At 40.4% G+C, this 12,113-nt stretch overlaps 1 protein-coding gene across 2 annotated transcripts in view; it reads left to right on the forward strand.

Annotated features, from left to right (window-relative positions):
- CDH19 (cadherin 19) overlaps window positions 1-12,113 on the forward strand; it is a 121,813-nt gene that overhangs the window by 22,336 nt on the left and 87,364 nt on the right. Inside the window, exon 2 of one of the 2 annotated variants that reach the window (XM_033052514.2) lies at window positions 3,729-3,825. The exons of the other annotated variant lie outside the window; for it this stretch is intronic. The gene's annotated coding sequence lies outside the window, so the exon portion shown is untranslated. The remainder of the gene's footprint in view (window positions 1-3,728; window positions 3,826-12,113) is intronic. 2 annotated transcript variants of the gene reach the window in all.

Genomic DNA, 12,113 nt, shown 5'->3' on the forward strand with positions numbered 1-12,113 from the left:
TTGCTTTTGTTAGGTTATTTTTTTGGGGGGGGGAATAGTTTTTTGTTTTGGTTATGTTTTTATTTGTTTTTATTGGTTTTTTTGTTTGTTTGTTTGTTTGTTTGTTTGCTTGTTTGTTTTAATTATTCTATCAAACTAGATTATAGGGAAGCATTTACAAGTTTCCCAGTAGTTTTTAAAAAATTATTTTCATCTGTTGGATGACTGATGTCCTTCAGTATCAAGGGTTCTGTTGAGAAAACAACATGTCTTCTTAAAGATGATGTAATGGGAAAACACTGGCAGATAAGAAGTAATACACAGCAGGGCAAAAACTTTGCACCATGGCCCTGTGAACTAAGACAGTAACACATGTTATTTTCATGAGATCACAATTCTGGAAAATTAAAAATTTTAAGTGAGGATATGAAAGGCAGGAAAAAAAGTTGCTATTATTGGTAGATTTACAAGATTTACTCTATCATTAATTTTAGCATCCCTGGAACTCAGCTTTTAGATCCTTCAATCCTACTCAATCTGCACAGAGTTCAGTTCTTCCTAATAGCAAAGCATGAACAAATGGATTCTCTCTATTTAAGGGGTACCTGTGGTGTTCTAAAACATGTAGTTTCAGTTGCTTACTTTTTATATTGTATATCTATTCAGAAACCCTCTGGAAGTACAGTAGCTGGTCAAATAATCTGCAGTTTGAGTCAAACAGTATATCCAAGAGGAGGGTTGTGAAGATCAGAGGGATGGAATATCTCTTCCATGAAGTCAGGCTGAGAGAGTTGGGGTAGTTCAGCCTGAAGAAGAAATCACCAAGGGACCTAACTGTGGCCTTCCAGTACCTAAAGAAAAAAAACTAGAGAAGGGCTTTTTCCCAGAGTATGCAGTGATAGAACAAGGGAGAATGGCTCGTAAATGGAAGAGGGTAGATTTGGATTAGATATTAGAAATAAATTTTTCACTGTGGTGGTGGTGAGGCTTGGAATAGGTTGGCCAGAGAAGTTGCACCATCCCTAGAAGTGTTCAAGGCCAGGCTGAATGAGGCTTTGAGAAACCTGGTCTATTGGAAGCTGTCTCTGCCCATGGGAGGGGGGTTGGAGATAGATTATCTTTAAGGCCCTTTCAAAACCAAACTACAGTAATTTCACGACTATAAGGCGCACCCTTTTGACTAAAATTTTCCCCTGAACCCGGAAGTGCGCCTTACAGTCTGGTGTGCCGTATATAATGTAAAAAGTTGTGAAATTTGCCAAACCGGAAGTGTGAGCCGCAATGGGGGGGCGGTGCCAGGGGAGTACTGAGTCACGAGGAGGGGTGGGAGTGGGTGGCCACAGCTGGTAGGAGCCGCGGGGGGAGGGAGGGAGCTGCCGCTGGCCCCAGCCCGGGCGCAGGCAGAGCAAGAAGCCGGGCAGCGCCGCCCCCGGCCCGGGCGCAGGGGGGATGAGAAGTGCAAGCCAGCAACAGCCTCGAGCCGAGCAGAGCCCACCTGGCGGTGGCATCAGGACAACAGCGGTGCAGTGAGAGCCTGCCAGCATCGGGGCAGTGGTGGTGTGGGGGAAAAGCGCTGGGGGCGTGGTCCTCCCAGAGTGAGAGGCGGCTCCCGGAGCACCAGGAGAGCGCCGGAGTCCCAGCATGGCATGGGGCACCCAGAGTGCTGGGGAGGCATGGGGAGGGAGGGAACGGGTTGCTGCAGAAGCCGCGAGCCGCGGCAGCCCCGAGCCCCGCCTCACCAGCCAGCATCAGGGGCAGGTGAGAGTGCCGGGCCCCCCACACAGGGAGGGTGTTTGGGGCTGCATTTAAAGACTGCGCCAATCTGTGAAAAATGTTCGCAAATTGAACACCTGCCAGTAAACTCCACGATCGCAGGATTCTGTTACTAATTAGTTACTTTGTTGCAAGCGGCACAGATCTTCGAGGCAAAAAAAAAAGTGCGCCTTATAGTCCGGTGTGCCTTATGGTCGTGAAATTACTGTAATCTGTGTGTCTATAGTCTGAGCCCCACAAGTCCCCTCAGCACTACAAATAAAAGGCATTATCTGCTGGCCAGCAGCCCAATATCAAGACATCAGAGACAAGTCAGAACAGACTCTCAGCCTGAAGGTGCGATTGGTGCCTGAAGGGAACATTTCTATGAATGCTGAGTTAACAGAGGCCAGCATAATATCTTTGATATTCAGATATTTCCTATTAATAAAGCAGGGATCTTGGTATTGAACATACAATTCTGCTCAACCTCATCAAGATACATTTTTTTCTTCTTGAATCACAGTAAGGTATGTTTTGTGAAAAAAAGCTTATACCATCAGAATGAAAATTGAATTCTAACAGGGGGAAAATTTTAAAAATAAAAGTTGTGAAAGTCTCCTGAAAGTGAGATTCAGTCCAATCTGACACAATATATTGTTTTACTGCTGAACAGAGTCCCACTAACAAGTATAGATTACATGTGTAAGACCCAGTTTTGCCTGCAGCTAATGTAGCTAGAAGATGTATCAAATGTGCAACTCTCCTATTTACAGGCAGTAGAAAGAATTTGTTTCTATTTAAGTATAGGGTAAAATGGAAAAGAATATGAACACTAAAGCTTAAAGTCAGCCAAAATATTTAACACCAGTAACTGACTTAATGTTCTAAATAATCTAGGGCGTCTACATTTGTACCTACATGTAAAATATACATTATTATTTTCTGGAATATTCAATTTAAGAATTACATTAGTCATATTAAAATGCCAGACGGGAAGAGGAGGTATGCTCTGTATTCTGCTGTATGCCTCCTAGGAACTATTAGTACTTCATGCTGTAACAGGCTGAAAATGAAGTGTAAACTCATCAGTGTAATTATTTTTCCCTTCCTTTTGTGGAGGCTGTGCTGAAGGGTGGACATCTTTAGCTTAATCACTGATTACATTTGTTGCCAACTGTAAAACAAGTATAGCAATTCTATTGCTATACTGAGTTGTTGGGAGCCCCAGTTCCTGCTCTAAAATTTGTAGCTCTGCTGTATGAAAAACAGAAAACGTACTTTTTCCTGCTGGTGGTTTGAATTGGTCTAATTTGTTCTCGTAATGGCTCCAGATGTCACAGTATAAAAGGAAGCCCAGCCCTGCAAAAAAGATTGCCATTCTGACCTTCTATTGAATTCTAGAGCTCTTGCCCTTTTTTGTCTTCTGAACAAACCCAGCACTCACAAACAGGCTGAATGGAGTGGAAAAAGCAGCTTGACTCTTGTGAAAGAAGTTACAAGCAGAGCTGAGATGGCCGCCTGCCACTTTCCCTGTCAGGGTGACATCTGCCACAGCTTACTGAGCTTTTTATTGGGGGGAAAATGAACCTTCACCTCAGCAGGGCTGATCCTCTCCCCCCACCCCTGTACCTTTGTTGTGTTTCTTTTTTTCTGAAGCATTTGTGGTTTTCCTTCTGTTTCTGGAGTCTATCTTTTAGGAGAGATGAAAGCTATACCTTGTGGGGTTTTTACTTCTTCAGTGAGATCCTGATACTATTTCTGTTCTCATACAATAAAAATTTATTTTATTACATTTACCACTCTATTTGTCTTGGCAAGAAAAAACCCATCAATTCCAAATGAATACAGACAGACGTCTGCTCATATCGATAATAGTTCCCTTACATGATACCAGGCAGGCAACATGATTCATGCATCTTTGCCTTTAATTCATGTATTTGGTTAGCTGAACTGTTCAAGACCAAATTTGTGATATTCTATTTCCCTGTTTACAGGTGCAAGTAACAAATCTTAGCAATACTGGTTTTGCCTGCAAATATGTGTGCATATGTGTATGCACATGGATCTGCATTTGTGTGTGTCTATCTCAAGGTACTGTCGCTTTATTTCCTTAGCTGTTTTTTAAATAAACCTAAACACAACTCTGCCAAAAAACTGGATACAGAGCATGATATAGTTGCAGCTTTCATAGGTAGAGAAAGGGTCATTCAAAGAAAAAGAAGAGAACATATTCAAAATCCTCCTCTGCTTGGAGAGGGTATAAGTACCCTTGGCAACCCAACAAGAGCATAGATTTTGATCTGTCCTACTAACTGCCTCAGATGTACTATTCAGCATCCTCCAGGGCAAAGACATGCTACTTGGCAGAGGGCATAATCTCCCAGTGCTACATGAGGCTGTCTCTATTTAATGAGTGCAGAAAAGGGAATAATCAAAAAGGATGAGACCAAGTGACAACCAAAGATATAGTGTGCAAATCACCCATAAAAACACTTTAGAAGAAGACTGTAGCCCTTGCTCATACAAATTCATATTTTCTCAATTTGAGAAACCCAGCAATCATGTACAGTACTTCATTATTATATTCAGGAAGCAGAATTACGTGGATACGTATTTTTTTCAATATAAAGAATTCAAGGGGGAAACCTTTTATTAAGCTGAAATAAAATATTCTTTTTTGGTATCATGTTCAAGAGAGTGAAAAGCAAGGGAGAATTACAGACTAATGTTAAAGTAGACTGAAAATATAAAGGATTTTGGAATATTAATATTAGAACCTGCCTTGGACATTAAAATAGTGTTAAGGATCTTCCCCACAATGTTTATCATAGGATACATGTGGGAGAAGAAAACTCTGTAGAAGGAGTTTGCCTATTTTTATATTTATCTTTATAACTTTATATCTATCTTCATATCTTCATGTCTTTATCACTATCTTCATCAACAATATATTTTTATTAAATTTTACCTACACAGTATGCTTCTTTGGGTTACGTCACTGCTTTTTGGGTTGATTTCAATTTACACACAAGAAGGAATTTAATATTCAAATACTGAATTTTTCCTTGGTTTCTGTTCTTGCTTTAAAATGGAATTCATATAAAAAATATTTTGGTTATGAGGTTTCTACTATCAAGCCCACAATGATCAGATTAGAAATCATAGGCAATTGGGACAAGTTTATTATTCACTTATCTGCCAGATGATGTTGGAGTTCAAAAAGACTCAGTCTACTGAAACCCAGAATAAGAGTTTCACTGTTGCATTTTGTGTCTGATATGATCTTTACTCAATTTGCAAAGCAAGTTTCCTTTTCTTTGCAGAATATTGTGGTGCATTGCTAAGCTATCTCTTTATTTGACTGTTGTGTTAGAGACATGTAAGTGCTAAATTCAATTGTTCTTTCATCAGAATAATTCTTATTTTCACAATTCATGAAGTATACTAGGATGTACATAAATGTGAAATATGCTCATAGTCAGAAAACAACCCAAAGCCTCATGAAATGGAAGGAGGGAAGGAAGGAAGGAAGGAAGGAAGGAAGGAAGGAAGGAAGGAAGGAAGGAAGGAAGGAAGGAAGGAAGGAAGGAAGGAAGGAAGGAAGGAAGGAAGGAAGGAAGGAAGGAAGGAAGGAAGGAAGGAAGGAAAAGAAAGAAAGAAAGTGTCAGCAAATATGACACTGGGCCAACTGTCTTCCGTGGATTCATGCTGTCTGGAGATTTCTATCCAACTGTTTTATTTTTTTTCTCCCTCCATTCTCTGTTATTTATCATCAGTCCATCTCTTTTTTTGCTCCTTGCAGTAGTAACTGACTCCCACCAGCACTAGCAAGTAAAGGTCACTAAGGCAAGTGCCTGTGTCCTGATAGAATTGATCATTGATCTGGGAGTATGACACACATATGACAGAGCAAGGTCATTCAACTTCTTTCCCCCTATTCTTCATTTCTATTCAGGTAGCTATCACTTCAAGGTTCTTCCTCCCAGTCTGTCATATTGTTTCTTATTATACTACCAATGAAAAATAGAGAGTACTCCAACCTTTATGAGATATTATCTCCTAAGTGTTGCTCGACTAACAGTTCAGAAACACACTCTTCACTAAAAAAACCACATTGCTGAGGTATGCTGTTTTGAAAATACAGGGTTTTTTCTAGTAAAATTTTTTACTATGGGGAAAAAGCTGCAAAGAAAGATGGAAGCCAATTCATTAGGAATAACCTATTAAATCTTAATGAAAATATGTGTAAAGGAGTCATATATCTGCAGGGATGACATAAATAATAATTCAATGTGAAGTAAAAATTTACTCAAATACCTATGATAATAACTTTTGTTGATGTAAAGCAATTTAGGATATTCCATAAGTGCCATTAGGCTATTTATCTTCGAGCAAAAAAAAGCATTTGGGAGCAGTGCAAGGACTTTTGTTTAAAATGGATAAACTTACTTGCATATTAAAAATCAGCCTCATGCTCTGACATCACAGCTCCACTCTCAAATATTTAGTGGTGCAAAAATAGATGCATTTTTGAAAGCGTGTGAAGCAAATTTCCTACTTTTTTTGTTTGTTTGGTTGACTTGACATAGTTATTTTATTATGTGTAGGAGTGAATGGTGCGTGCATTGACAGACTCTAAAACTGTAATTTCTATCTGACAGCCAGTGTCTGAAGCCTCAGGAATGTTTTTAAATTAACCTTAATCCAGAACTGGAATAAATTGTCTGAAGGAACAAAAATTATTTATTGCTATATTTCACTGATTTTCCGAAACAAAGATTGGATGTAAACATAAAACTTGAGGTTAGCCCTTCCTAGACTGTCTTCGTCATCTAGCAAGAATTGAAAGTGCTATGTTTTTTTCAGATTTTATAATTGAGTCAGAATGGGAACAGAGTTTCATATGAGGTCCAACTGCTGTAGTCACTAGTGTAAATCAAAATCACTGTCTTATACCAGTTCTGGTGCCAGGTTATCTGATGCTGATGAGAGCGTACAATGGGGAAAAAAAGACAGAGTCTAAGGCCAATGACATAAGAAGATTTAAAAATTTTAGAGAAGCATAGAGAAATAATTTTTTAAAGAAAAGATCCCTCCTTCCACATTTCATTCAATGGGTTTAAAAATTATTGAAGATTAAAAATATGTTCACCCATTCAGTATAAATCAATCTCTAACTCTTGGCTAATTGGTAGAAGATTTGGTTAAGGACAATTATTACATTGTTGAAGACTGGCTTTTGGAAAAAATTGTCATGGCAGTCTGAACATTTAAAGACATGATGTTAAGAAAACCTTATATCCCTGGCCCCTGATATCATAGATTTTTAAACTGTGATGGGCCTTAAGGCATCATTAAGTCTTTCCTTTATCAAAAGGTAGAATCATCGGAACTTAAAGCATTGCTGACAGATGTTTCAACAGTTTGGCTTAAAAGCCAAATGTTATCACATACTTTCCCTCCTGCATCTAGACCTCCGTCACCCTCAAACTATTTTTTTTTTGCTACATCACATTGTAAACTTCTGTATAAATCACACTTGACTCAATGCCTACCAGTTTATAATCAAGGAATTACACTTACAGTAATTTCACGAATACAAGCCGCAGCAAGAAGACTAAAATATTGGTGGAAACCCGAAAATGCGGCCAATATTCCGGTGCGGCTAATCTATGGACAAAAATGTGATGTCTGCCCTTACCTAGTATCATGCTGGTCCAGTCCCGAACCAAAACAGTCTGAAATCCATGGTTTCCCGTTGTTCCGACGATGAACCAATCAGAGAACAACTTATTGCCTGCCTGTGGATGGCGGCGTTACTGAGGGGCGGGGGTTGTTATCAGGGTGAGTTACCTCGGCAGTTCGATAAAAGTGTGTGATATTTCTCTGTACTTTTTAAAGTGTTTTCAGTCTTGTGCGGCTACGGGGCTGGCTGGGCTGGCAGGGAGAGGGCTGGGGGAGCCTCTCTCCCCGCATAGAGAGGGATGAAGCGGGTAATCGGCTCGCAGGGAGAGGGCTGGGGGAGCTGCTCAGCCCACAGGGAGAGGGCTACAACGGCCGCTCCCCCCGCAGTCGCAACGGCTACAACGGGGCCGCTGCCCCTGCGGGGTTGCGAGGGCCAGAGTGGCGCTCGCCCCGCGGGCCGCGGGGGCTAAAACGGGGCCACTCCCCCCGCGGGCTGCGAGGGCCAGAGCGGCGCTCCCCCCGCGGGCCGTGGGGGCTAAAACGGGGCCGCTAGCCCCCGCGGGGCTGCGAGGGCCAGAGCGGCGCTCCCCCTGCGGGTCACGGGGGCTAAAACGGGGCCGCTCCCCCCGCGGGCTGCGAGGGCCAGAGCGGCGCTCACCCCGCGGGCCGTGAGGGCTAAAATGGGGCCGCTCCCCCCGCGGGCTGCGAGGGTTAGAGCGGCGCTCCCCCCGCGGGCCGCGGGGGCTAAAACGGCCGGTCCTGTGCCAGCACGGAGCACGGAGATGTGGCTCCGCTCGGAGCTCAGCTGCCTGCCCGCGCGGCTGAGCGGCTGTTTAAAGGCAACGCGGATCCATTGGGAATGCTCGCAAAATGACCACACTATTGTTCCTGTCTTTTTCGGCTTGTAAATAAAGGGTGTGTCTTTTTTCACTTGGAAACAATGTTTCCGAGGTCGGCAGTAAGCCAGTAAGCCCCAGCGATCCCGCGATTGTGTTACTAAATGACGATTTTGTGAAAGTTCGCTGCGAACTAAAGTGCGGCTAATATTCCGGGTGCGGCTTATCTATTAACAAAGGCAACAATGTTACCAACACACCAGCAGTGCGGCTTATATTCCGTGCGGCTTGTATTCGTGAATTTACTGTACTTATTCTCACTGCTAGATTTATTCCCCTGATATCTATCCTCATGTTGTCTCATACAGAATGACATTTATTATTTTTTTGTCCTACCTATGAAGATTACAGGGCATATTTTATCCTATTCCTTCATATATCACTTCTCTTTTATTTTTTTCTATGTTCTTAGCAGATTTCAGTATTTCAAAAAAGTGATATATTTTATTAGATGGCCCTTTCATGATTAAGCTCTTCCTTACTAAACACCACAGTAAGTATGTAGGCTTTTCAAAATATTCTGCATGTTGAGATTTTCCTCAGTTCTGTGGATTTATAGCCTTATCCATAGCATAATCTTATTGCCTGGGTGGTTCAAAACCATTTAGATGTAATGATCTGTATACATCTCTAACACTTTGCTTGAAATGTCACCCTTATTTTGATCTTTAAATTTCCTTAAAAAACTTGCATTTTCTCTCCATCCAAGATGGATGATTCCAATATTTGTTCTCAATCACATTTTGTCATCCTGTCAACTTATATCTAAATCATTGTATTGTTTAACCCTGGGATTGTGTAAATGACCAAAATTAATACTGATGTCAGTTAGTTTGATGAATGTCCCAAAACAAAGAGAAAAATACTTGTTTACTTTATATGTGAAATGATTAGTGTAACCAAAGCAAAATCATGCAACTAAACTGGCTATGATAAACTGCAGATAAAAAGGTTCAGGTCTACACAGGTGTGCAGTTATTAGAAAGTAAATACACATACGTGACCTTGTGTTTCTTCTGGAGAAAGATATCTATAGCTCACAGAAACAGGATGCATACGTGAAGACATCCATATGCCCATGCTTTCATAGACTTATCATGTGTGTTCAATTTTTGACAGTTCTGTCTCCAGATAATAATATATCCAAGTATGTCACCACATACTTATAACTTGTCATGCTTGCCATGCCTCTCTAAATTTGTGAACTTTCTCCAGAATCACTGCAAAAATACTGCCCTCCATCCCTCCCACCCCCAACATCCCTTGAGTTCCCTGCCAGACACCATCACTTTAAAATACCAGCAATGCTCACTGCAAGATGAATGGCTTACAAGATGACTAGAAATAATGTGAATATTTCTGCTTGGCAAATTTTACTGAAATTTTTGTCACATCTGAAATGCTTTGAAGACAGATATCAATGTATATTGCCATTGGAATTTACTGAAGGCCATAGCCCACCTGTCTTCTCTAAAGCAGCTTCTTCTACCATTTACCAAGTTTCAGACTAAGGACCTCTTGGTTCACAACATTGATATAATTACTTTTTTTGTCTTTCTGTCTTTTAAATATCAGAAAGATGACCGATTCCAACAGTGTGCAAAAGAGAACTGGAGAAAGAACAGTGGGGAAAATTATAAGTATTTGAAGATGCAGAGAATCTCGACATTAAGTGAGAGCATTCTAGCAATGCAGAGAGTGTTATAGGAAATGACATATAAATTAATAATCAGAAAGTGCCATGTGTATAATAGGTATCAAGAAGGAAAAGAAAAGAAACCACCTCCTAGATCTGTAGTTATGGGAGACACCAGATAATTTAAGTAAAAATGCACAAAACTTCATTGAAGTCTAGGGCACTGCTAAGAGTGGTAGAACATGCTTACCTAGATTGTCTTGGAAATAATTTAAAATACTATAACAAGAAAAAGGCTTCATACAAGTAGATCAAAGAACAGAAATCTTAGTATTTTGCATTATTCATATTTGTTTAATGAAATAAAAAGAAAATAATTGCTGTTCTTTGAGGAGCTAAATGGTAGCTGACTAATCAAAGATGACATGGTAACTATCACATGTACTGTTGCAAAGCAGAACTAGATATCTATTTTGAATGTCAGAGTTAAAGTCACCATCCCCAGCAGTAATATAAATAATCACAACACCTCATCAGTTTTTCCTCTGTGAGCATGAAATAAAACTGTTGAAGCCTGAAATGAATAATTTATCTCAGAAGATGGCAATAGCGGTAACATCAACAGTTACAGAAAAGGAAATAAAAACTTTTGTCATCTTAATCATTTTGTGGCGAAACACACAGGGCTGTGCCCTGCTGCCTGGTTCCCCTCCTCTGGGGAGGAGGAGAGGGAGGAAAGGAAGGAAAGCTGACACAGCAGTGCCAGTGAATGGGGCAGGGATGTGCCCTTGCCCACCTCTCTCTGCCTTTCCCTATTCCTGCAGGACTGCCGGCTGTGCCATTGCTCTTCGATCCTCTTGCAGGAGCAGCAGCCTGGGATGCAGGCAGGCCCTGCTAGGAGCATACACCAGAAGCCATCCCCTCACCCTGAGGATTCATGCCTTCCTGATAAAGTCCTCTTTTTTACTACAGAAGGAGGGAGGCAGGTGTGAACACATGGGGCTTGGAAGGATTAACCCTTTTTTTGTATTTTCGGTCCTGCTTTATCTCTGTGTTGGCAGTTTAAGAGACTTTCAATTATCCTTATCAGAGTGTTCACTCATGCAGCTTCAACAACTAAAATAACTGGGTCTAAGCAAGTTTTTTATTACTGATGGATGTTGTGGTTAAGAGGACATGACAGTGAGCTGCAAGAGTCATTATGTATTAATTTTGCTGGTTTATTTTAGTAAGCAATTTATAGCTTTTCCAGAATGTCTTTTACATTTTCCGCTCATTAATTGAGTCCCATTTATACTATTTCTTTTGCATTAAAAGATGTATTGCACTATTTAAAGTCTTAATTTAGCCCATATGTCAAAACTATATCTAAATGAGCCACTTAGAGCACTTTTGTATGAATTACATTATGTATGTCTTTCCCTCTCTGTCTTTTCCATCCTTGCAGTTTCAGTTTCCTTATTAGATGGTAGGAAAGGAGCAAATAAAATATAAGTATAATAAGTAGCAACATTAAAACACAACTTGGGAGTACCAAGTCAAGTTCAAGCTGTAGAAGATAATTTTAGTGCCTGAAAATCTCTGGCTTTTCATTTATCTCTTTTCCTATCTGTCTGCTGAAGGTATTGCTACCATCCTTTACAAAAAGAAGGTGCATACTTTCTAAAGAGAATTTCTTCTTTGTAAACCCATGTTAGGGAGACAAAGTAGCAAAAAATAGAAGGAAGTATCAAGGTGGACCATTGCCAGAACGTCTTTCTCAAATCTTATCTAGTATTTCTTCTTTTGACAGACCTTTTACTCCAGGAAAAAAAGATCAAAACAAAGCCAAACCAACCCTCTCTACCCTAAAATCTGACCTGTGTTACTGACACATTCTCTGTTTTAAAAAGTTTGTTTTGTTTTTTTTTTGTTTGTTTGTTTTGTTTTTTTTTGTTTTTTTTGTTTTTTTGTTTTTCTGGGAACTCTTCTGGAGGTTTTGTATGCATATTTGATTTCTGTCAAATAATTTTTTCCTGTTTCATATCGTAGCTTCCTAAGCTGTGAGCTAGATAGTTTACTGGTTTACATTTTTAAATGTTTCCTTTAAGGTCTCCACTGAATCTTCCATGGACTCCAAAAGAGTGTATTTACAACAGGGTACAAGAAATGATTGGAAGCAG

Source organism: Catharus ustulatus, chromosome 1 (genome assembly GCF_009819885.2).
Source record: "Catharus ustulatus isolate bCatUst1 chromosome 1, bCatUst1.pri.v2, whole genome shotgun sequence".
Lineage (NCBI taxonomy): Eukaryota > Metazoa > Chordata > Aves > Passeriformes > Turdidae > Catharus > Catharus ustulatus.